Raw genomic sequence first — 24,173 nt, 5'->3', positions numbered from 1 at the left:
GTGGGAGGGGGTACAGGGTGGAGGGGAGAGAAGGGGGGAAATGGGACAACTGTAATAGCATAATCAATAAAATATATTAAAAAAAAAAACTAAAAAAAAAAAAAAAAGAATATTCAGCATTTCTTGTCATCCAGAGGCTATATAGCAATGACTATCACGAACATGAAGAGGTGTTGAAGACAACAAGGGATGTGTGAGGGTGGGGCCACTTAAGCACCAGCAGACATACATGTGTTCACACTGGTTATTGCAAAACTCAAAGTTCTGCAAAGACCTCAGGACCTGAGATTGAACCACAGAGGATTTCTCAGCAGTCATGAAGCATCTATCCATCCTGCAAACAGTTGCTTACATAATTTCTTTTAAATGTTGCTTCTGATCACTCCTAACTGAACATCATTGTATGTTAGGCACAGTGAGGATGACATGACTGAGCTGTCAAGGACAGCACACTTTGTTGAGAGAGGCCCCGTCCCCAGAGATGAGGCAGGATGCTCCAATTGTTTAGGCACCCCAGAAGTGAGAGAAAGCCCAGAACGGAGAGAAGGAAGGGAAGAAGAAAGGGGACTGTCTTGTGTGCCAGACACTGTTAGGTACTTTAATGGACGAAGTTTCATTTGAATTGAACTTTTAAAGAAGGTAGGATTCCAAAAGGCAGGGGTAAGCATTTTTCAGATATAGGAACAATATGAACCAACAACGTATAGGAACATACTGGGCTTGTTTGGAAAGCAGTGAAGTTTCTGAAATGGGTATAATGTAGGCTGCCTCCTGGTGATGATGGGGGTGCTGGAGGGGAGCCCCTTGCCCACAGCATCCCAAATATCCTGTCAACCTGTGAATGTCTGAAGTACCTGAGTCCAATGACATAATTTAGAAACTGATATATTGTTTTCAAGATCTTACTGGTAAATGCTCAACATTAAAAGAAAGGTTGGATGTTAAATCATATTTTTATCTTCCATCTAAAATTGTGAGGACTCAGAAATGGAAAGGACTAACATAGCCATCTGGTCCAGTCCCTGGCAGGGTGCAGAAGCTTTTATGCTAGTAATTCTCACACTTGAGTGTATATCAGAATCACTTGTTGACTATTAAAATACAGATGGCTGGGCCCAGCCACAGAATTCTGATTTAGTAGGTTTGTAGTGAGGTCTAAGAGTTCGTATTCTTAACAGTTTCCCTGGTGCTGCTACTAATGTAATGTTCTTGGCAAAGTCTTCTGTGTAAAACATCTTGCACCCTTTGTTTTCCTCTTTCTAGTGGTGTGCAGCCTATTACCTACCACCCAAAGCGCCCTGCCAATATTCTTTGTTGAACACCGCCAGCTGTTTAGAAATTCTTCCTCGTGTTGCTTCACACGTTTAACTTCCAAGCAGTCGTTGACAATATCCTATTAGGAGAAAGTCAGGGTTGTTTTATTGTGGAGAAGGGGTGTCAGCCTCAGGGGTTTGAGTATCAAGATGACAGGACAGGCCCTGGGAAGAATGCCTTTCTTAGCCTCAATTCTAATTTCCAGTCTGTAGTGAATGGCTCACAAGGAATATTGACCTCAAGTTCTGTCTTTTTAAATAGAAAACAGAGAAAAATCTATCCACATCACTGTGGTGTCTTAGAGTCTGTCCTGTCCCTCCCTGGTGGTAGAAGATACCAGATTCCTTTGTAGCCAGGCCTCCTGCTGACAGGTAAACAGGCTTGTGGGGGTACTGTCACTTGCTTCACACACTGGTCTGTACGGTGATAACTTCTCTTTCTCTAGAACACACCAGCCTGATGGCAGAAATGGCTTCAGTCACAGCTCTATCTGTCCTCCCAGCTGGGGTGCCCCCTCATTACCACCACCAGACCACATTGTGTGTGTGAACACACAGGGACAAAGCTCCTCTTCCCACCTCAAGGCCACACTGTCTTCTGGGTGCCAAAGTCACACAGCAGATGGCCCTGTAACTAAGATCTCACATCCTCCTCTGCTTATTGCCTCTAGACAGCCATCAGTGCTGAGTTCCTCGCTGCTTCCTGCTGAACTCTGTCTTTGGCCAAAGGAGTTGAGGAAAAGAATCTCCCATACTTTGTGGCATCAGCACTCTTTCAGCCTTCCCATTGCACCAGGAATCCCAAGATTTCCTGATGCGTAATCCTTTAAGTGTTCATGTTTAACTCCAGCAAAATCATACCATGAAACTAGAGCATTCTGAAGGATGGCTGACAAGAGGAAAATAAGACTGAACACCTGCATATGTACTTGACAAACACATGGGTCATGTTCAACATTTGCCAGTAGAGGAAGAGCCTTCTTGACTTCATTGTTACCACATAGAAGTGGATTTCTGATCATGTGGATCATGAGAAAAAACTAGACATTCTTGCTCCAAGTTGGTGGATAGCTTCCTCCCCTCAAACCAGGCCTCTAAGTGCTGATACATGGTCATCACTAGCGAGGGCACTTTCTTAACTTCTTGTAGAGACTGAAACCAAGAGATGAATGCCTAATCCTTTGAATCAGAGATTTAACATTTGCCCTTCAGGAAATTTTCAATAATGTTTAGCAAAGGATCTACTGCTGAGGGTGGACTTGTAGATATTGCTATAGCTGGCTGGGGTTGGGGGGACAGAGGCTGCTTTCCATCTGAAAGCAGATTGGATGGGGCCATCGTCATCCTGACTTAGGCTTCTGAGAAGAAAATATACCTTACTCAGTGAATAATGAAAGCAAGCATTTCTTCCCCCTCCTTCTCCTCCACCGGCATGTTAGAATTCTAAGCAATGGGAAATTAGTTTGTTCTCCAAACAAGAATGTCAGGGTGCACTGAAACCATTCTGACAGAGAAAATGCTTTGAGGCAGGGTGTCTTGTAAATCATGCCACAGACTTGGAACTTCTAGGCTTGATTCTCTTTCACGGGTCCTTCACATCTGGATGAGATGGTCCCCTACCCCTCCAGGGAGGGGTGGAGTCAGTCTAAGGCTGTGGTCTTGAGATCCCTTGGCACTTTGTTGTTCTGCTGTTCCCAAGCTTGTCTCTCTGGGGGCCCTGTGAAGTTGGCCCTTTAAGACAGAGTCCAAACTCATAGATACAGAGAACAAACTGATGGTTGCTAAGTGGGAGGGGGCTACGGGTTTGGGTGAAAAAGGTGAAGGGATTAAAAAGTATGAATTGATAGTTACAAAACAGTCATGGGATGTAAAGTACAGAATAAGGAATGTAGACAATAATATTGTAATAACTACTATGGTGCCAGGCAGGTACTAGAACTATTAGGGGAATCAATAAATAATATAATTGTCTTACCACTATACTGTATAGTATACTATATACTATCTAGTATGTATGTATATGTATATACTATGCTATACTATATATTAAAGCTAATATAAAACAATATTGAATGTCAACTGTAATTGAAAGAAACAAAGAAAACAGGGTCTAAACTTCCCAAGGACCAGTGATCCTTATTTCTGTGTTTCTCAGAAGAGGTGAGTGGAGACTAATCCATATTCCAAGAGTGCCTAGATTTTGATACATGCAGGAAGTCAGCACATGCCCTGTTCTTGCTCTGCACCTCAGTTTTTATTTTGTGGAAAGGATTGTGTGTTCTGATACTTCAGCTGGGCAAAGGAAGAGGGAAGGAAAGACAACTAAAGTATCCTTCACAGCCATCTTGCAAGTGTTAATAACTCACCATTCTCCAGGGGCTCTCAGATCTCCCCTGATCTGCCACCTGGTTGTTGAAAAAAACTAGATCAGCAATCATGTATGGCCACAATGGGTGAAGCAACAGAGGAGAGTGGCTTTGCTCTTCCTTCTGCCCATCACCTTGCACAGCTGTAAAACATTTATCTCAGGTCTGCATATGGATTTTGGCCTAATAAGCTTCTCCAAAGGCGTGCAGACTACACAGACTGCTTCTTCAGGCCAGAGCAACATGGTGAGTAAAAGGGGAGACTGTCATAAACATAGAGCAGGGACAGGAAACCACCGAAGCTTACAATGCCAGGTTCTGAGTAAATTAATGAGCTACTAAAAAGACAAAATAATACTGGGCTAATCAGATCTAAAGTTGTAGTAAAAATTTGAGGATATCAGAGATGGATCTCAAATATGAAGGGTAGAGGATGGAATCTTGTATTGAGCCAGAGAAACTGAGGTAGTAGAAAGGCCTTTGTAGTAAAAGTGCAGAGTTTTAGCTGTGGCTCTGCTATGAAGTTGAGTGATTTTGGCTGAGTCATTTCACCTCACTGGATCTTTGTTTCATGGTTAGAAAAATAAGGAGGTACTACTCAACAACAAAAACTTAAACAGCTTCATTAAAAAATGGATAAAGGACTTGAATAGACATTTCTCCAAAAAAGATATATGAAAAGTAAATAAGCACATGAAAAGGTGCTCAACATTAATCATTTTTAGGAAAATGCAAATCAAAGTCATAAGATATCACCTTACACCCATTAGGATGACTGTTATCAAAAAACCAAAATAATAAGTGTTGGTGAGGATATGGAGAAACTGAAACTTTTGTTCATTGTTAATAGGAATATAAAATGGTGCAGCTGCTGTGAAAAACAGTATGACAGTTCCTCAAAAAATTAAACAAAATTATCCTATGATCCAGCAATTCCACTTCTGGATATAAACCCAAAAGAATTGAAAGCAGAGACTTGAACAAATATTTGTACACCTATGTTCACAGCAGCATTATTCACAATAGCCAAAAGGTGGAAGTAATCCATTCATTGCCAGATGAATGGATAAATGAAATGTGTTTCATACATACAATGGAATATTATTCAGCCTTAAAAAGGAAGGGAATCTAATGTATGCTACAACACAGATGAGCCTTGGAGACATTTGCTGACTGAAAGAAGCCAGTCACAAAAAGACAAATACTGTATGATTTCACTTATAAGAGGTGTGTAGAAGAGTCAAATTCATAAGGACAGAGAGTAGAATTGTGTTTGTCAGAGCCTGGGAGGAGCTGAAAATGAGCAGTTGTTGTTTAATGAATATGGAGTTCTAGTTTGGGAAGATGAAAAGGTCCTGAAGAAAGATGGTGATGATGGTTGCACAACAATATGAATGTACTTAATGCCTCTGAACTGTATAATAAAAAATGATTAAAATGGTAAATTTTATCACATTAAAAAATAGTAAGCCCTGGCTGGTGTGGCTCAGTGGATTGAGTGACAACCTGTGAACCAAAGGGTCATTGGTTTGATTCCCACTCAGGGCACATGCCTGGGTTGCAGGCCGGGTCCCCATTTGGGGGTGTGCAAGAGGCAATCACACATTGATGTTTCTCTCCCTCTCTTTCTCCCTCCCTTCCCCTGTCTCTAAAAATAAATAAATAAACAAATAAATACATAAATTTTTAAAATATTGAGGCAATGAGATAAAAGTCCCCTGCCAAATGTGCCAACATATGCCATCATGAAGATATTGATTCCTTCTAATTTTGAATATACCAGACAGGACTGAGGGCAGCTGAAACCACTAGGTAGGTCACTTCTAGCCTTGAAGAGCTGCTTCTGTTTATCACAGTATCCTATACACATATAACTTTTAAAATTTCTTATTTTTTAACCTCATTAATTGTCTGATATAATACACATACAGAACAGTACATAAAACTAAAATGTATAGCTCAAATACAACCATAAATGCCTCTGTAACCACAATTTAGCTCAAGAGCTAAAATCTTGCCAGCATCCCAGAAGTCAGGATAGTGTGTTACCACCTAGGCAGGCATCACCCAGAGCCTGCCTGATATTTGGATATTATACAGGGGTGGACAAAAGTAGGTATACAATCATGAGTACACAAAACAGAGTTTATTCGTGAGTTATTATTTATTAATTATTGTATTTATGTGTATTATTTTTATTCTTCTCATTGTTATTATTGCATATCTTTACTTACAATTATCTTTCAGGGAATGATGGTTGGTAATTTAACCTACTTTTTCCCCCTACCCCTGTATAAATGGAATCCCAGAATGAAAATAAATGAACAACAACTGCACAGAGCAACATGGATGAATCTCACACATATCTGGATTACACCAGAACAATGTATTGAAAAAAGTTACCCTTACCTCTGTCTGCCTGTTCTTTGTCGTAAATCAACTGTTTTATTTGAATGGGTCTATTTTGGGGCTTTCTAGTCTATTCTGTTGGTTTATTTGTCTATCTTGTGCCCATCTGCAGTAGTTACTGCTACCCTACTGTCTTGTTACCTGGTAGAGCGTGTCCTTCTTTATTCTTAGTTTTCGGAACTAGCTCATCAAGGTCCACCAAAAAATGAATAATGAAACAAACCCTGTAGGAAGTGTAATTGGAAGTGTAATACACTAATCTGTAAATCAGTTTGGAGGGGATTGAAGTTTTAGTCCATGTATATGGTGTAACCTTCATTTACTTAAGTTTTCTTTAGCTGCTGTCAATGATGTTTTGTAGCTTTCTAAAAGTATGCTGAAGTATTGATCCCCCTCAACTTTTGGGTAGCCTGGGCAGTGCCTGGGAAAACTAGCTGGCTCTAGGCAGGTCCTCCAGCCTTGGAAAGGCTCAGCTGTTTACCCTAGTGAACTATACAACCATTATCAATTTTTCTGTGTGACATGGTGAAAAAAGTATTGGGAAGCGTTAGGAAGTCTTTACAGTTTTCCATTTCTGATCATTTGCCAAAAAATGCAGTGTTGTGAGTGGACTAGAATGACATAATAATGCCCTCAAACATCCTGGGAACTCCTAAATTGCCCAGTGTGTACTTCTAGCCCAATTTATTTCATGAGCCTATCTGTACAATGTGTGCTCATAAATTAAGAGAGCTTATTCTTGCAAAAACATTAATAATGTGGTTATGTACTGAGCATTTACCTGGTTCTGGGTGATATACAAATGTCTTCTTACTTAAGACTTCAAGAAATCCTATGAAATTGTTAGTATTATCTATGCTTTACAGAAGAAAAAGCTGGAGCTTTGAGAGGCAAAGTAACCCTGAAATGGTAGAACCACTTCTTCAAACATGGCAGACTAGATAATCTGAAAACCTGTCCTCCACAGAGTTCATAGAAATACTGGGTGAAATATATAAAACATTTTAAAAAGTAGATAGTTGAACTTGGAAGAAAGGAAAGAAATTGCTAAGGTCCAGAAGTGAGGTAAAAATTGAAACCAGTAACCAAGCAGTTTGTTTTCTTCACAGGGTTACTTTGGGACAGGAGATAAGACCTGTAAACTGAGGCCCCACATAGAGCCAAGACCCTCAAACCGCTACATTCTCCATGAAAGGATGGGCTAAAAACCAGTCCTGTTGGCAAAAGGAGATTCATTCATTTTCCCATTAATTCAATAACATTTTTTGAGAGCTTACTATAAGCTAGACTTATATTCCAGGCACTTGGGGGGGATATAGTAACAAAACAAACAAACCTCTGTCCCTCAGGGATTTATAGTCAGGTGGGTGCAATACAGAAAATACTTAATACACGTAATATAGCAGGGGATATGTTTATGGAAAAAACAGAACAGGGAAAAACAGATTAGGGATGATGGGGTAATCATCTATGTTGACCTGGACTCTTGGAGGGAAAACAGATTCTGTCCTGCAAATTCTCAGCCACAGATCTGCCCTTTAGGAGGGGCTGGGCTTATAATTGATATTAGTTATTTGCATGATCTGGAAAAACTAAGGAAAGTAACCAATATAAATTGACCCCAGGTTCTTTTTTTTTTTTAAGGTTTTATTTATTTATTTTTAGAGAGGGAAGGGAGGGAGAGAGAGAGACAGACAGACAGACAGACACAGACATCAATGTGCGGTTGCTGGGGGTTCTGGCCTGCAACACAGGAATGTACCCTGGCTGGGAATCGAACCTGGGACACTTTGGTTCCCAGCCCGCGCTCAATCCACTGAGCTACGCCAGCCAGGGTGGCCCCAGGTTCTTAGTGTCTCTCCTTATCATTCTGGTGGTATGGAGAGGTGCTACCTGATAAAAACAAAGAAACTCACCACCTAGGCTGCCAAGGGGTTCCAGAGATAAAACCTAGACAAAAGTAAGCTCACAATAAAAAAAATACAAAACTATCAATGATTTTGGCAGATTTTGGATTCAATACAGTATTGTTGGATGCTAAAGCCCATTCTACACACACATCAAGATATACCACACATTCTGATGGGCAGGGTTACCCTAAGATCCAAGGTATTTAAGATCACAGAATCTTCAAGTAGGAAGGGACCCCCCAAAATTACTTTCTCCAATCTTCCTAACAAGGTAGGACATCTTTCTGTAACATGACACAGATCATCAGCCTCTATTTGAATACCTCCAAGGCAGGAGTATATATTCTTTGCCTGGATGGTGGGCAAAACAACACTATCTAAGGAGACAGGTAGGTTCCTTATTCCTTTTGTGCCCAGTGATCTTGGGCAGAATAATTACCCATATGAATTTAAGTTTTCTTATCTTAAAATGGGGATATCATCTCACAGGGTAGTAGATATAATGGCTTACCAGGCACATAACAGGTGGTCATCTTATTTTTCTTCTCATTAATGTCTTGATCTAAGTAACAATAAAAATATTTATTCTGCTTTGCATTTATTAAGTCAAATCCACTCATAGGCATTTGAAAATCCAAATTTTAGAGGGGGGAAAATCTCATTCAATTCAACATTCCACTGGGAATGAGCTTTGTCATTTTAAAAAAATTACTAATTTTTATTTAATTTTGAACCAACATTGTTTCTGCATTTCAGGGCCTTTTCTATTTCCAGTCTGAAGGTTTGTGGCTGCTTATTCTATCTATGTTGGGATGGAGGGTGAGTCTGAGAAGTCTCTTGATCAAGGATGAAGTATAAGCTCCATTGTGACAGCTGGCTTTTTTTTTGTCATATAGCTTTTTTTTTGTTTTAGAAGTTTCAAGAGTAAATTTTACTCACTTAAGCTCATTAATTTAAAACTTATGGTATTGGAGAGTTCTGGCCACGATGGAGACACAGGTAGAAACACTTCACTTCCTCACACAACCTAAAGGAGGATAAATAACAACCAATCTAAAATAAATAAACAACCAGAAAAATCAAACTGCAGGGAACTCCGACAACCAAGGAATTAAAGAAAAAATCAACCAGAACAACTAGTCTGGTAAGGCGGTCGGCCATGCATGCGGGCCTGAGGAGAAAACCACAGCAGCAGACCTTGGGGGCGGGGCTGGCTGCAGTGTGGCGACAGGCTGCGTGCACAGGGCTGACTTGAGGGGAAACTGAGACTCAGAGTTGAGACATTGCTACATTGGGAGAAACTCCCAGTGTCACACAAGAGTCCAGAACGTGCACTAGGGACAATCAGGTGAGCTTCATTGTTCCCTCTCTGGCCCCTCCCACACAGGCAGCACAGCAAAGAGGGTTGCCCTGCCTGGGTGATTTCCTAAGGCCCCACCCCCTTTCAGCTTCTCAGCTGCTCCAAGACAAAGAAATATGGCCTAAATGAAAGAACACAGGAAAAACCTCAGAAAGAGAACTAAACGATGAGAATATAGCCAACTTATCTGATGGAGAATTTAAAGTACCCTGGTAATCAAAATGCTCACAGATCTGATTGAGCTTGGTCAAAAAATGAAAAAACAAATGAAAGATACACAAAATGAAATAAAGCAAAATATTCAGGGAACCAACAGTGACAGGAAGGAAACCTGGACTCAAAGCAATGATTTGGAACAAAAGAGAAAAATAAACATCCAATGGGAACAGAATGAAGAAACAAGAATTCAAAACAGTGAAGAGAGTCTTACAAACCTCTGGCACAACCTGAAATGCTCCAATATCCAAATTATAGGGGTGCCAGGAGAACAACAACAGCAAGAAATTGAAAACTTATTTGAACAAATAATGAAGGAAAACTTCCCCAATCTAGAGAAGGAAATAGATTTCTAGGAAGTCCAGGAAACCCAGAGAGTCCCAAAGAAGTTGGACCCAAAGAGGAACACACCAAGGCACATCATCATTAAGTTACCCCAGATTAAATATAAAGAGAAAATCCTAAAAGAAGCAAGAGGAAAGGAGACAGTTACCTACAAAGGAGTGCCCATTATGCTATCAGCTGATTTGTCAAAAGTAACCTTGCAGGCAAGAAGGGGCTGAAATAAGTATTCCAAGTCATGAAAGACAAAGGCCTACATCCAAGATTACTCTATCCAGCAAAGCTTTCATTTAGAATAGAAGGGCAGATAAAGTGCTTCCCAGATAAGGTCAAATTAAAGGAATTCATCATCACCAAACCATTATTATATGAAATGTTAAGGGACTTATCTAAGAAAAAGAAGGTAAAAAATATGAACAGTAAAATGACAACAAACTCACAACTATCAACAAATGAACCTAAAAGAAAAACAACAAAAACAAAAACTAGGCAAACGACTAGAACAGGAACAGAATCAGAGAAATGGACATCACATGGAAGGATTTCATTGGGGAGGGGGAAGGGAGGAATGGGGGGAAGGTACAGGGAAGAAGAAGCATAATTAATAGGCATAAAATAGGGAGAGATAAAAAATGGTATAGGAAACAGGACTCAAAGAACTTGTATGTACAACCCATGGACATGAACTAAGGGGGGCGTGGAATGCTGGAGGGTTGAGGGGATAGGGGTGGAGGGGGATAATAGGAGAAAAAAATGGGGAAACTGTAATAGCATAATCAATAAAATACTTAAAAATAGATAAATAAAACTTATGGTATAATTTACTTGCAATGTAATTCACCAATTTTAGGGGTACAGACTGGTGAACTTTGATAATTATAGATAACTATCTACCCACACTCAAGATATAGAACAATTTCCTCACTTTAAAGTTTCTCCTTTAGGTCTTTGATTTTCAGAGGGATGTTGACAAATTGGCTGAAGTCTGGTGAGAAATCTGGAAGTCCTGGCATAGGCAGACCACCTTAAGGAATTAGGCTTATGGAGAATGTACCAGCTTTCTAATATTTGAAGGACTGCCATGTAGATAAAGAGTGGTTTTAGGGCAGCTCAGAGGGAGCCATCAGGACCTGTGGGTGGAAGTGAGATATTTTAGCTCAATATAAAAAAGAAATATCTAAAAACAATGTAATAACTATTTACCGATGACAAAGGTGAGACTGAGTTAAAACTGAATTACTCTAGATCAAACACCTAGGAAATGGTAGATTCAGAATTTGAAGGCAGGTGTTCTGATCCTAAATTCAGATTTTCTCATTCATCCCTTTGCTTTGGAAGATGTCCAGGAGGCTCATGGGGCATAGTATCAAAATAGAGGCGACCTGAGTTAGCTACTCAGATGTTCGTCATTTTTAACCATTACCCTCTGGCTCATGCCATGCCTTTGTTGGGGCTAGCCAAGGCCCAGTAAAGACCAGTGACCGTTCCAACATGAGCGGGGGAGGGTGAGACCAACCCCCGCAGCCTGTGGTTCACTTTGCTTCACAGCCATCTTTTGCTTTGATTTCCAGCGTGGGGTGAGGATCCAGGTCAGTGAGAAGCTGGGTGCTGGGTTTGCCTGTGTGGGTGCCACTGATAGAGATCAGCTGCTGGCCTGGCTGGGGCTTCAGGTTGAGAGGAGCTTGTAGCAATGCCTTCCACCTACCTGGCTGGGTTTGTCTGAGAGATTCTGAGTGTGAAAAGGGAAAACAATTGAAAATAAAAACAGCACTCTCAGGTGAGAGAGAGGGTAAAAAAAAGAGAGATGAGTGTATAACAAGAGGAAGGGAGCCTAGGCAATAAACCCAGAACTGTACTGCACAATTCCCAGTGAGCAATTGAGTGAAAACTCACTGTCAGAGGAGAAAGGACTGGCACATGAGGGCCTTTGCTGAATTTAGGGGTCTTATTGGCCTCCTGGCACTTTACTGACAGTGGTTGCACAGGTTACTACTATGCAGGAAGACAGTTCATGAGGATGCTCAGGAGTCCCTCAGCCCTGACCTTCAGATGGGAGAGAGTGGAGGCTCCCAAGGCATTGAGTATCAGTTGGACGTTTGTTGGATGTGACCAAGGCATCTGCCAGAGGGCGAGAACAGAGAAGGCAAAGGCACCTCTTCCCTGGCTGTCATTCCCCTCTACTTTGCCCTCCTTTTCTCTGGGAGAGGCTAGCCAGCAGTGGCATCCTACACAGTGAGGAAGGTAGGCCAGTGCATTGTGTTTGCCCAGCTCAGGGCCTAGCCAGCTGGCAGGAAGCAGGACAGAGGTCACTTGAACTCAGACCATGTGTCCCTGTTAAATACATCAGCTTTTAAATCAATCTTTGTTCAAAGTCCAGTGAGTTCCAAGAAAACAACTCACCAGCAGAGAGTGAATTCCCAAGTGGACCCAGCAGCTCTTCCTCCCAGGTCCAGGTAAGAACTAACTCTGAGCCCCCCGACTGAGGGGCTGACCACCTAGGCCTGAACCACCTTTTTCCTTTTCCTTTTCCCTCTTCTAAGCAATAGCTGGCTATCAAGAACAGAAGAGAGGCTCATGCAGAAGGAGCAAGGAGCCAGGCCCCCTTGGTGGTGGTGGTGATGGTGGTGTGTTTGTGTAGTGGTGGGGGACTAGTCTCCTAGATTCTCTCTGCTTGAGGTGCCCCAATACTTGCAAATGAGGGTGCGCTTCACAAAGGAGTTGGTAAACTAATCCTCAAACAAAAGCTTTCTCACAGTTGCACAGAGGTTTGATGTACAGCCAAAGGGAGTGAGACAGCAGACCTCACAGGTCACAGGGAGATACTCACAGAACTTTCCTGCTATGCAAGGGCTCTGGGTAATAGAGATTTTCTTAAGGGTTACAATCTAATGTAACTGGACAATATAGACAGGCATTGCTATTCTTTTCATCACATTATAGCACTGAGAAATGAGGAAAAACCAGGGGATTTCTAGGCTGGCTGAATTTTAAAATGTAGATCTTCAGGCTCTACCCTTTGGAATTTCTAGTTCTTTGTTTTTTTTTTTTTTTAACACTCACCCAGAGGAGTCTCATGTACAGGCAGGTTTGGGAACCACTGGCAGGTTCTTTCCTAAGTAGTGGGGTCAAGGGACTTAAACATGACTTTCATCTAAGGGCCCACCAGCTAAGAATCCTATTCTGGCTGGCTCTGCGAGAACACATTCCTCCTTAGCTTTAGTCCCTGCAGTGTTGCACTGACATGCTCTCATTCTTTTATCCAGAAATCATAGGGGCTGATGGTCTCAGGTCATGGTTGTCTAGTCACCTGGAGTCACACATTTTTTCATGAAGCAATAACTCAGGGACTTTGAGTTTGTGTGTTATGACTAAGTAAATTGGTCTTACCATTGACTCTTGCATATTCTTTGCACCATACACTATGAAGTTGCTAGTAATGATGTCTTCAGTTCATAGACCACTGGATAGACAGCTGCTTCTCATCCAGAGCAAAGAACATGGGGCTGGAATACAATAACCTCGGTTTTCATTCAGCTGTTAGTGACAGGCTATTAGACAAGTCAGCTAGCTGGAGCCTCAATTTCATCATCTATCAAAGCCTCTCATCTTTTGCTAAAGGCTGTACTGAAAATAAAATTATAAATATGTGCTTGAGCAGAAAGACAAATGTGCTTACATTTTAAATGTGTGTATGTATCTGAAGGATCTGTGGAATAGTGGGAGACACACAGCCTTGTGGCTAGCTGGAGACCTTGTTCCACCTTTTAATCTTATCGAGCCTTTACTCATCTATAAATAAGGACTTGAGACTTAATAATCACAATTGTTCTTTTCAGCACCCCAAGTATAATAGATCCTGGAGCTTTGAAGTCTAGCTCTTTATTATCACTTGGGTGTGAATTAAAATGTTAGCTCCCCGGGAAGGGCTTTTAAAATCAGCTTCCCCCTCCACTCCACCACTATATTCCTCATTTGTAGCCTTATTATCAGAAATCATCTTGTTTACTTCTTATATGTCACCTTTGCTAGATGTGTAGTTTCAAGAGAGCAGGGGTCTTGTCCTTTGTTGTTACTTGCTGTAATCCCAATTCCCAGAACAACACCTGGCAAGAGTAGATGCTTAGATATTTGGGTAAATGAAAGTTGGTATGGCAGGGAAGGAGCTGCAAGGATAAAATCAGGATTTCATTTTTTAAAATGTATTTATTTATTTATTTTTAGAGAGAGGGGAAGGGAGGGAGAGAGAGACAGAAACATCAATGTAGGGCTGCCTGTTGCATGCCCCCTGCTGGGGACCTAGCCCACAACCCAAGCATGTGTTCTGACTGGAAATTGAACCAGCGACCCTTTGGTTCACAGGCTAGCCCTCAATTCACTGAGCCACACCAGCCAGGGCAGAATTGAGATGTTTTGATAAGCTGCTCTGAAGGTGAGGAGGTCGAAGAATTCTGATACTGTCAGGTTATCTGAGGTCCAAAGTCTGATGATGTGGGAATGGGTGTCTCTGTTTTACATCTTGGTTAAATGGTTTCATATTTGTTGCATAAGAATTTGACAAGAGTAGCAAGTTAGAGTTAGACATATTTTCTTCAAGATCTCAACAATTCCTCACCTTGGTCCTTCATGAGGGACTGCTCAAATTTCTTTCATTTCTGCCTGGTTGGTATTATGGCTAGGTGATTAAGAGCATGGGTGTTAGAACTGGAAATGTGCTTTCCAGAGCAGGCATGTTTTTCCCCTCTAAACCTCGATTTCCTCCTCAAATAGTCATAATAGAACCTAGTTGTTAGTGTTATGAGGATTAGGTGAGACAATGCACTTTGTGCCTTGCACAGCTGAAATATATTCTGAGGATCTTCAGACAGCTTTGTGAGAGGCATAACCCCAGGGAAGGAAGGAACCCTGGCACTGGCAAGGAGTTTTGTAAGCAGGAAAGATAGCACCTACTAATTTGCTTAATGACAACCAGGGAGGGTTTGCTCTTGGTTTGAGATGACCACCAGTTTCTGAGGCTCCAAGCCTCACAGACATAAACACTGAAGCTTCTCTGTAATCTGTAGGACTGAGTCTAAGGCATTTATAGTCTCAACTCTTTTTGTCCTTTCAATATGTCCTGTTCTCTGGGTGCTCTGAACCATTCACCATTCCTGAATTCACCTGTACTCTTACTTTTGTTTTGCATGCCTTCCTCCTCCTAGCCTAACTACTTGAGTTTTCTAACACAGCATGGTTGGGAGGCTGGGGAAACTGTGGAAGGAGCCCAGACTCAACTGGGTTTGAATCCAAGTTTTATTGCTTATCCAAATAGCCATGGGAAACCAACTTAACTTTTCAGAGTCTCTTTCCCTTGTCAAATGGACTATTAGGATTAGATGAAAACTCATAAAAGGTACTGAAGCTGGTGCTTAGAACCTAGTGGGAGCTCACTAAATATGTGTAACAATAACAATACATTTACTTTTTTTTCAATTATGGTTTACATGCAGTATTATTTTAGTTTCAGGTATACAACATAGTGATTAGACATTTATATAGCTTAAAAATGAAGTAATCACCCTGATAAATCTAGTACCTATCTGGTACGATATATAGTTATTACAACATTATTGACTGTATTTCCTATGCTGTACTTTATATCCCTGTGACTATTTTTATCACTGGCAATTTGTACTTAATCCCTTTCACCTTTTTCACCCATCACCCCACCTCCCTCCCATCTGGTGACCATTATTTTGTTCTCTGTATTAGTGAGTTTGTCTCTATACAAAATACTTACTTTTCAACATTCCAGCACCCATACCCTTGTTTGGCAGTTATGTTTGTAACTCTCTCCACTGCACTATGGGCTCTGTGAATGCAGGATGGTATTTAATCTGGGTTGAGCCTCAGTCTCTGCCCCCAGCAGGTACTAAATATAACTAATTAATTATATAAATGATACTTGAAATTCAGAGGATGGGGTGACACTTCCAGACTGTGCTGGTCAGGAAAGGATTTGCATACATCTAAACTTTGAACTTAGCTTTGAAAATGGGTAGGTCTTGAATTCATTCACTTGTAAAAAAATGTTTGCTTAGGACCTAATCAGAATGGGGATGATATTTCAGGCAGAGCATGGGGCCTGAGCAAAGGGCAGCCTTGGTGCCTGCTGAGGAGTAGAGCTGGATAATGCTGAGCCTCAAAACCTGAACCAGATATCTGGACTTTTGTGTCTTGAATAAATTTTTAGAGGCTAACATGGTGAGAGCAAGAACAGGAAGTTTGTCTTGAGGCATTGAGTGGGAGAGACAGGAGGTGGGAGGACTCTGGTACATAGAAAAAAAGTGAGAGGGTAGAAATGCAAGTTCAAAGGATCTTGTAAAACCAGGTGCCAATTTGGGGTGATAACTTTGTTCCAGCCAACCCTCTGGATGGTTTGGTTATTTTCAGGCACTAGTTCTATCAGCAGGAGTAGATACTATATCCTTTCTGTGAGGACATCTCAGTTTTCATGCAATATTGACTCTATCTCTACCAATTTACAGAACTCTTAGATAAGCAAAGTGTGAAACACTTTGAACTCCATCCCAGAGTCCTACCATATAGGACAAAGTGTTGTTCATGGTGGCTGGAGCACCGTGACTGTCCCGTGGAGTACCAATGGGACAAATGAACTTTGAGATAAACAGATTCCATTCCCTAACATAAATCAGAAATAAGAACTGAATTAGTCACTGGGCCGATGATCACTCTTTGCCACATAATTCTCAATGCAATGCACTTCATTAATTTCCCATATTTGAAATCTATTGTTTGTGAAGACCAAACAGTAACTATCACAGAGGGAAGTACAGTTAGCAAATATGTATTTTAGGGCACTTATTCTATTTTTGATACTAATTATTTAAAATTAATACACTTGAATGTTTGAATTCTCACAGGTCTTGCCTTTCAATTGAGGAATCCAGGTGGCCTCAAATATATTATCTACAGCAGAGATGTAGGATATGCTCTAGGTAAAATATTTGTGAAGAAAATAAAATGGAATTTTCTTTATCTCTTCCTTGCTTGATACATCTGTCAATACTAGCCAAGGTACAAGAAACAGGTTTTGCTAAGGCTCTGAAAGAAGGCAGAGATACTTCTGGCACAGGGCAGGAAGGCCTTGGTCAGGGCTGATGGCTGTGGGGAATTCTCAGCCAGTCTAGAGTTGCTGATTTAACATCACCAGTCTCCACTAATTGTATTTTCCAATAAAAGTCTAGTGATTTGTTTGTCTCACTCTTTACACAAGCATGCAAATGCTGAAGAAGTGTTCCTCACAAGGGCACAATGTGTGGATGTGCCTGGTCAAGCTTCCCAGGAATGTTGCTTTCTCCTTGCTAAAGTTCAGAGTGTTTTATGTATTAGTGTGGAGTTCAGTGCAAAGTGAATAACATTCAGGTTGAATGTTATCCTAGAGTTCTTGACCTCTCTTCCTCTCATGCCTTAATGAAATAGAAATCGTTTACTATGTGGTTATATCCTCGGTTGCACAAGTATCCTCTCATAGTCTCAGTAACTAGGGTTAAATATTATTCACCTGTTTTGCTAAGTTTTTGCTGTTTAGCATTTTCATGGTTTGAGGGTTGGTTATATAAGTGCTTTGTGAAGAGAGGGTGTATTTTCTGTGTAGTCTGATACTGACTGTATCACTGATTCCTAATTACTATTAGATAAGATGGTGGTGAGGTTAGAGTACTCATGACTAACAGTTGTTGATCACTATATTTATAGAATAATCCTTTTACATCCTGGACGTTGGGACATCAGCAAAGAAGTGCTCCCTGGGCTTTTTCCTTCCACTTGGCTATCTCTGGGTAAAACAGCCTCCTTCTGTTTTTCCACCTCCACATAGAATGCTGTGTATCCAACACCCTTTTTACTAATCTTTTGGAAATTTAGTGATCCTGTCTGGTGAGTGAGCTTATTTGCTAGTTACTCCCTAGTTACCATGATCCTAGTTACCTGGGCCAGATATATCTCTATTAAGGTAATTCTTTCCTCACTCTATCTCCTGCACTCTTGTCTGTTCCTTGGGTCCCTTTGTTGGGGTACCTTGGGCTCACATCTCTTAGAGCTCATCTGCTCCAGGTGTTGGGACTCTGGCCAGCTTAGTCTTGGAGTTCTGCGAAAGCCCCCTGGAATCTTATACCTCACTGAGACAAAATATTTGGTGCCATTTTTGTAATTCCCTAGCTTTCAGACTTACATGATACTTCTGGGCTCAGGGAAATATGAATTCATTATTTGAACTTTAAAATTTCATGGGGAATAAAATGATCAACCCTAGCTTTTCAGCACCTAAAACTAACTTTGCAGAGGAGGTCTAAAGTGAACTCCTGATCTGATAATCAAGGTACTCGCCCATCCATACTCCATAATTCAATCTCTACTTGTCTGCTTCTAAAAGAAAGTGGGAGCATTGCTCAAATGTTCTCTCAGAAAATGGGATTCCCATTACTATAGGACTGCCACCAGGGGACAGGGAAGTCAGTGTGCATGGAGGAGCCTTCTCTGCTTCAGATACTGCGCTTACATGCTTTACATGTTCCATCTTAAGTAACCTTCACCTTGTCCGTGTGCACTTTCTATTCTGGGTATACTTTTGTCTTCAGCACGAAATTAAGAAAGTTGCCCATGTTCTCACAGCTAGCACATAGTGACACCAGGATTAAAAGCTGTGTTTAGATTTAAAACTCTTATTCTTTCAAACGTACTTTACCCAAACTAGAATGCTGGGAAAGATGGAAAGAAAAAATGCAAATTTTCTTCATATTAGCCACATATATGGCCACTTTAAGCTTTTCCTTGCCAGAAACTACTCTATTCTGAATATCTTTTAAGATGACTTTTTTCCATGAGAACACTTAATTTTTGAAACTACTCCCTCAGTTCTCTTCTTCTTCCCTCTCCCTATTCATCCTGCTGAACCAGCCCTGAAACACTTGAACTTCCTGGCTTCTCTTACCTGACCATTCACATTGGCCCCACAGTCTATCATTCCAGCTCTGTGCTGTAATGGTAAATACAGAAATCCTCACCTCCTAGTCTTCTGTTTTTAAACATGTCAAAACCCAACTCGGGGGAGAAGTTACCACTCTCTCCTTCTATTTTTTCTGTACCTTTTTATGAGAAAAAGCTATGAGAAACCATGCTGTTTGGTCTGCTTTAAACTCATGAGATCAATCAATCTATCTATCTACCTAATAAAAATATATATTTAACCTAAGCTGTTTCTTAGAAAATTTTATTCATTTTGTTTACTCACTGTGGTGAAACCATGCTGTGGCTATTGGAAATCCTTTTTGTCAGTGGTTATAAACTTTCAGCCCAATTTATAGCTGTTTAGTTTACATGGAGGTTCTTAAAAATATGAATAGCTGTCGGCTTTTTAAAACGGGGACTTTTGCTGGATTAAAGACTTAAATGTAAGAATCAAAACTATAAAACTAGAAGAAAACATAGGCAGTAAAACCTCTTATATTTCTCTTAGCCGTATATTTTTTCTGATATATCTCCTTAGGCAAGGGAAACAAAAGAAAAAATAAACAAATGGGACTACACTGAACTCAAAAGTTTTTGCACAGCGAAGGAAACCACCAACAAAACAAAAAGACAACCCACTGAATGGGAGAACATATTCACCAATGGTACATCTGATAAGGGGTTAATACCCAAAATTATAAAGAACTCATACAGGCCCTGGCCAGGTAGCTCAGTTGATTAGAGTATCATCCCTATCCACCAAGGTTGTGGGTTTGCTCTCTGGTCAGGGCACATAGGAGAATCAACCAATGATTGCATAAATTAGTGGAACAACAAATCTTTTTCTTTCTCCCTCCTTCTCCCTCCCTTCCTCTCTCTCTAAAATAAAAATTTTAAAAAAGCCCTCATACAACTCAACACCAAAAAAAGAGAAACAACCCAATTAAAAAATGAGCAGATGACCTGAATAGATACTGTTTCAAAAAAGGACATACAGATGACCAAAGTATTATGAGAAGATACTCAACATCACTAATCATCAGAGAAATGCAAATTGAAACCACAATGAAGCCACTTCATGCCTGACAGAATGGCTATTATCAATAAATCCAAACAACAATGTTGGCAAGGATGTAGAGAAAAGGGAACCCTCATGAACTGTTGGTGTGAATGCAGGTTTCTGTAGTCACTATTGAAAACAGTGTGGAGAGGTCAAAAAATTAAGAAGAGAACCACCTTATGACTGACCCAGTGCTTCCACTCTGGGTCCTATTTCTACCTGGAGAATTCCAAAACACTAATTCAAAAGAATATATTCACCTCTATGTTCATCACAATGTTATTTATAATAGCCAAAATATGAAAGCAACCCAAGTGCCCATTAATAGACAAGTGGGTAAAAACGTGGTGGTACATATATAAAATGGAATTTTACTCAGCCATAAAAAAGAATATAATCTTACCATTTGCAACAGCATGAATGGACCTACATAGTATTATACTAAGTGAAATAAGTTTGTCAGAGAATGACAAATACCATATTATTTCACTTACATGTGGAATCTAAAAAACAAAATAGCCCTGACCAGTGTGACTCAGTTGGTTGGATATTATTCTGCAAAACAAAAGATTGTCAGTTCCATCCCAGTCAGGGCACATGCCTGGGTTGTGGGTTTGGTCCCAGGTCGGGGTGCAGTCAAGAAGCAATGGGTCAATGTTTCTCTCTCACATTGCTGTTTCTCTCCCCCTCTTCCTCTCTCCCTTCCCGTCTCTCTAAAAATAAATGAGCAAACAAAATTAAAACAGACTTATAGACACAGAGAGCAGACTGACAGTTGCCAGAGGGGAGAAGAGTCTGGGAACTAGGTAAAAAAGGTGAAGAGATTAAGAAGTACAAATTGAAAAAAAAAAAAAGAAGTACAAGTTGGAAAGGAAAATGGACTCATGTATATAGACAACAGTGTGGTGATTGCTGGGGGGAGAGGGATATAAGGGAACTAAATGGCAATGAAAAAAGTACAATAAAAAAGGTACAATTGGGAGTTACAAAATAGTCACAGGGATGTAAAGTACAGCAGAGGGAATATAGACAATAATATTGTAAAAACTATGTATGGTGCCAGGTGGGTACTGGAAATATTGGGAGAGGGAGAAGACTTTATAAAGTATATGGTTGTCTAGTTACTACACTGTATACCTGAAACTAACACAAAATAATATTGAATGTAAACTGTAATAGAAAATAAAAAAATTAAAATGGGGATATTTTGCATTAATTTCTTGAGAAATCTGTCACACCAGGCTGTTACTTCCTCACAGGAGTTGTAAATAGCAGCTGACCCACAGTCCTCTCCTGGCCAGATTCACTGATTTATTAGTTTGAACCCAGTGGATATTTTGGTCCATATTCTTGAAGTTCCTGATTTGTCTCAACTGCTTTGCAGGAGAGATTGAAGCTGAGGTAAGTGATCTCATTTTCCTGTTTATCTCGTTTTTTCCCACTTCTGTGCTGCCCAGTGGAATTAGTTCAGCTCATCAAGGCTAAAGCCATTTCCTATGCTCCCATGCCATTCCTTAATATACAAACATGCTGATTGTTTTCTCAATATTAAAAATAACACCACCCACCAACTCTGCTCTCTCTTCAAGCTGCTAGCACAACTCTCTCATTTATCTGTTTTAAGATATATCTCTATTCATTCCCTCTGTTATTTACTATCTACTCATTTCTTAGTCCCTTATCCATCCTGGACTTCCATTTTCTAAGCTTAGTGGCATTTTCTGTTTTCATATTCTTTACCTCTTAATGTCATTTGACATTGTTAGCTATCTTACCATGAAATTAATTTTTTAGTTTGCACTATACTGTCAAATCTTGGCCTTGTGATTATTCCCTCTCTGCTTCATCTTGTCACCTAGATATAGGTATTATGCAAAGCTTTATCCTTGACCCTTTTCCTTTTATATTCTCACTCATGGCCTTCACCTAGCACTGCTGTGCAGACTCTAGTCCATCATCTGCTGAACTCCATGCCCTTTGATTTAAACCCATCTCAGAGTGACTTGTGTCTCTTCCCTCATGATTGCTCCACTGTTTAATGGTATCACCTTTCTGCTAGTTACTAAGGCATAAAGTTGGTTTTCTTTTACATCTTCCTTTTCCAACAGCCAGCTAAGTGGGTAGCATTACTCAGAAGATGCATTAGTCTCTTGGCTGCCATAACAGAATATCCCAGACTGGGTGGCTTAAACAACAGAAATTTATTTCTTTACAGTTCTAGAGGCTGAAAGTCTAAGATTAGGTATTAGTAGGTTGGGTTTCTCCGGAGTCCTCTCTTCTTGGCTTGCAGATGGCCTCCTTCTTATTGGGTGCCCACATGGTTTTTTATTTTATTTTTTCCATAATTTTATTTATTTTTTAAGAGTAGTTTCTTTTTAACTTTATTTTTAAAGGTTTTATTTATTTATTTTTTAGGGAGGGAAAGGAAGGAGAAAGAGAGAGAGAGAGAGAGAGAGAGAGAGAGAGAGAAACATCAATGTGCGGTTGCTGGGGGCCGTGGCCTGCAACCCAAGCATGTGCCCTAACTGGGAATCGAACCCGCGATGCTTTGGTTCGCAGCCCACGCTCAATCCACTGAGCTACGCCAGCCAGGGCTCATAATTTTATTTTTTAAAGATTTTATTTACTTATTTTTAGAGAATGGGAGGGAGGGAGAGAGAGGGAGAGAAACATCAATATGTGGTTGCCTCTTGTGCGCCCCCTGCTGGGGACCTGGCCCACAACCCAGGTACATGCCCTAGACTTGAAATCGAACCAGTGACCCTTTGGTTTGCAGACTGGTGCTCAATCTGCTGAACCTCACCAACCAGGGTCTCACATGGTCTTTTCTCCCTTTACATGCACTCCTGGTGTTTGTTTCTCTTATAAGGATGCTGGTTCTATTGGGTTACAACTCCACACATATGACCTTATTTAACCATAATTATCTCTTTATGAGGCCCTGTCAGTAAATATAGTCACAATGGGAGTTAAGGCTTCAACATGTGAATTTTGGGAGGAACACAATTCAGTCCGTAGTAGAAGGGTGGTCTAGGGCTTGAAAGGTAACAAGGTTGGTTAGTAGAAAAAAATAAGCTAAGGAATAAATTCAGGGAAAGTATACAATGGCCCTTATGGAGAAGCAGACAGAATGAGAAGATGACTATGAAATTAGAATATTCTTGGAACTCAGAACTGAGAAGACCCAAAAGCACAGTGTATTCAAATTGAGCTGTGGCCTCAGAAGACTTCACTGTGCATGTACCTCTTTGTACAACAGAGGCCCCCTTCCTTATTACCATGCACCCACAACAAAACAACATGTGAGTGAAGTAAGCAGTAATTAGGGTGAGTAACAAGGGCCTGTGAGCCCTAACACAGCCTGGGGGCTATGGTCCTCCTGGACACTAGTCAAGGTTTGGTAAATAAATATTTTGGACATCTTATTATCATACTTATCCTGTATGAGGCCATCTCTGCATGCACAAATCTGAGGGAACAGTATTGAAGAGTTAATACAATTTCTCACTTAGTCCTCACTGTAGTTCTTCCATTTTTGTCACTCCTATGATCTCATGGTTCCCACACTGGGCCAGGCCCTTTATTGTATGTGAGTAGAATTATTACAACAGCCTATTACCTGGCCAGCCTCCAGTGTGTCTTTGCTCCAGTCCTTACCACCTACTATTCTTGAAGCTGAACTCTGACCCTGTCACTCTCTGTTTATATGCCTTGAGTGGTGCCCACTGACTACCAAACCAAAGCCAGATCCCTTGGGCTGGTATTCAAGGCCTTTACAGTCTAATTTGTCACCCACAAGTTTCCTCCATTTAGTAATGGTATACAGTAATACCATTTATTATTGATGGTATATAGATTACACCATTTCAACTAAGTGTATCTGTTTACTCAGATGAAGCCAGTAAGTGCCTTTGGGCATGGGTAGACAACTCCCAAGACTGAAAACATGAATAAAGGTTCTATTATTCTTGCTAACTTCACTTCCCCAGTAGTTGTCATTTCTTTTCCTTCCTTAGAATAATTCACTTTCTTCTGGTCTTTGTTTTATCTGGTCTGTAGCAACTTTGGGATTCCTTTACAAAATGGTACCTAGAAGCTCAGAAGACTTAGACAGATAACTCTGCTTTCACTGCATGTTCACTTTTAATTGGGAATTGTTTTGTGTTCTTATCAGGTTCTCACTGATGTTAA

General features: G+C 40.5%; 1 protein-coding gene across 1 annotated transcript in view; it reads left to right on the top strand.

The window, feature by feature from the left end:
• Positions 1 to 12,276: 12,276 nt before the first annotated feature.
• Positions 12,277 to 24,173, top strand: part of PDZK1 (PDZ domain containing 1) — a 31,749-nt gene continuing 19,852 nt past the window's right edge. The window contains exons 1-2 of the mRNA XM_028502471.2: positions 12,277 to 12,369; positions 21,242 to 21,383. The gene's annotated coding sequence lies outside the window, so the exon portion shown is untranslated. The remainder of the gene's footprint in view (positions 12,370 to 21,241; positions 21,384 to 24,173) is intronic.

This window comes from Phyllostomus discolor, chromosome 14 (assembly GCF_004126475.2).
Source record: "Phyllostomus discolor isolate MPI-MPIP mPhyDis1 chromosome 14, mPhyDis1.pri.v3, whole genome shotgun sequence".
Lineage (NCBI taxonomy): Eukaryota > Metazoa > Chordata > Mammalia > Chiroptera > Phyllostomidae > Phyllostomus > Phyllostomus discolor.
The sequence above is the reverse complement of the archived record's forward strand: the minus strand, read 5'-3'. Positions and strand labels throughout refer to the sequence as shown.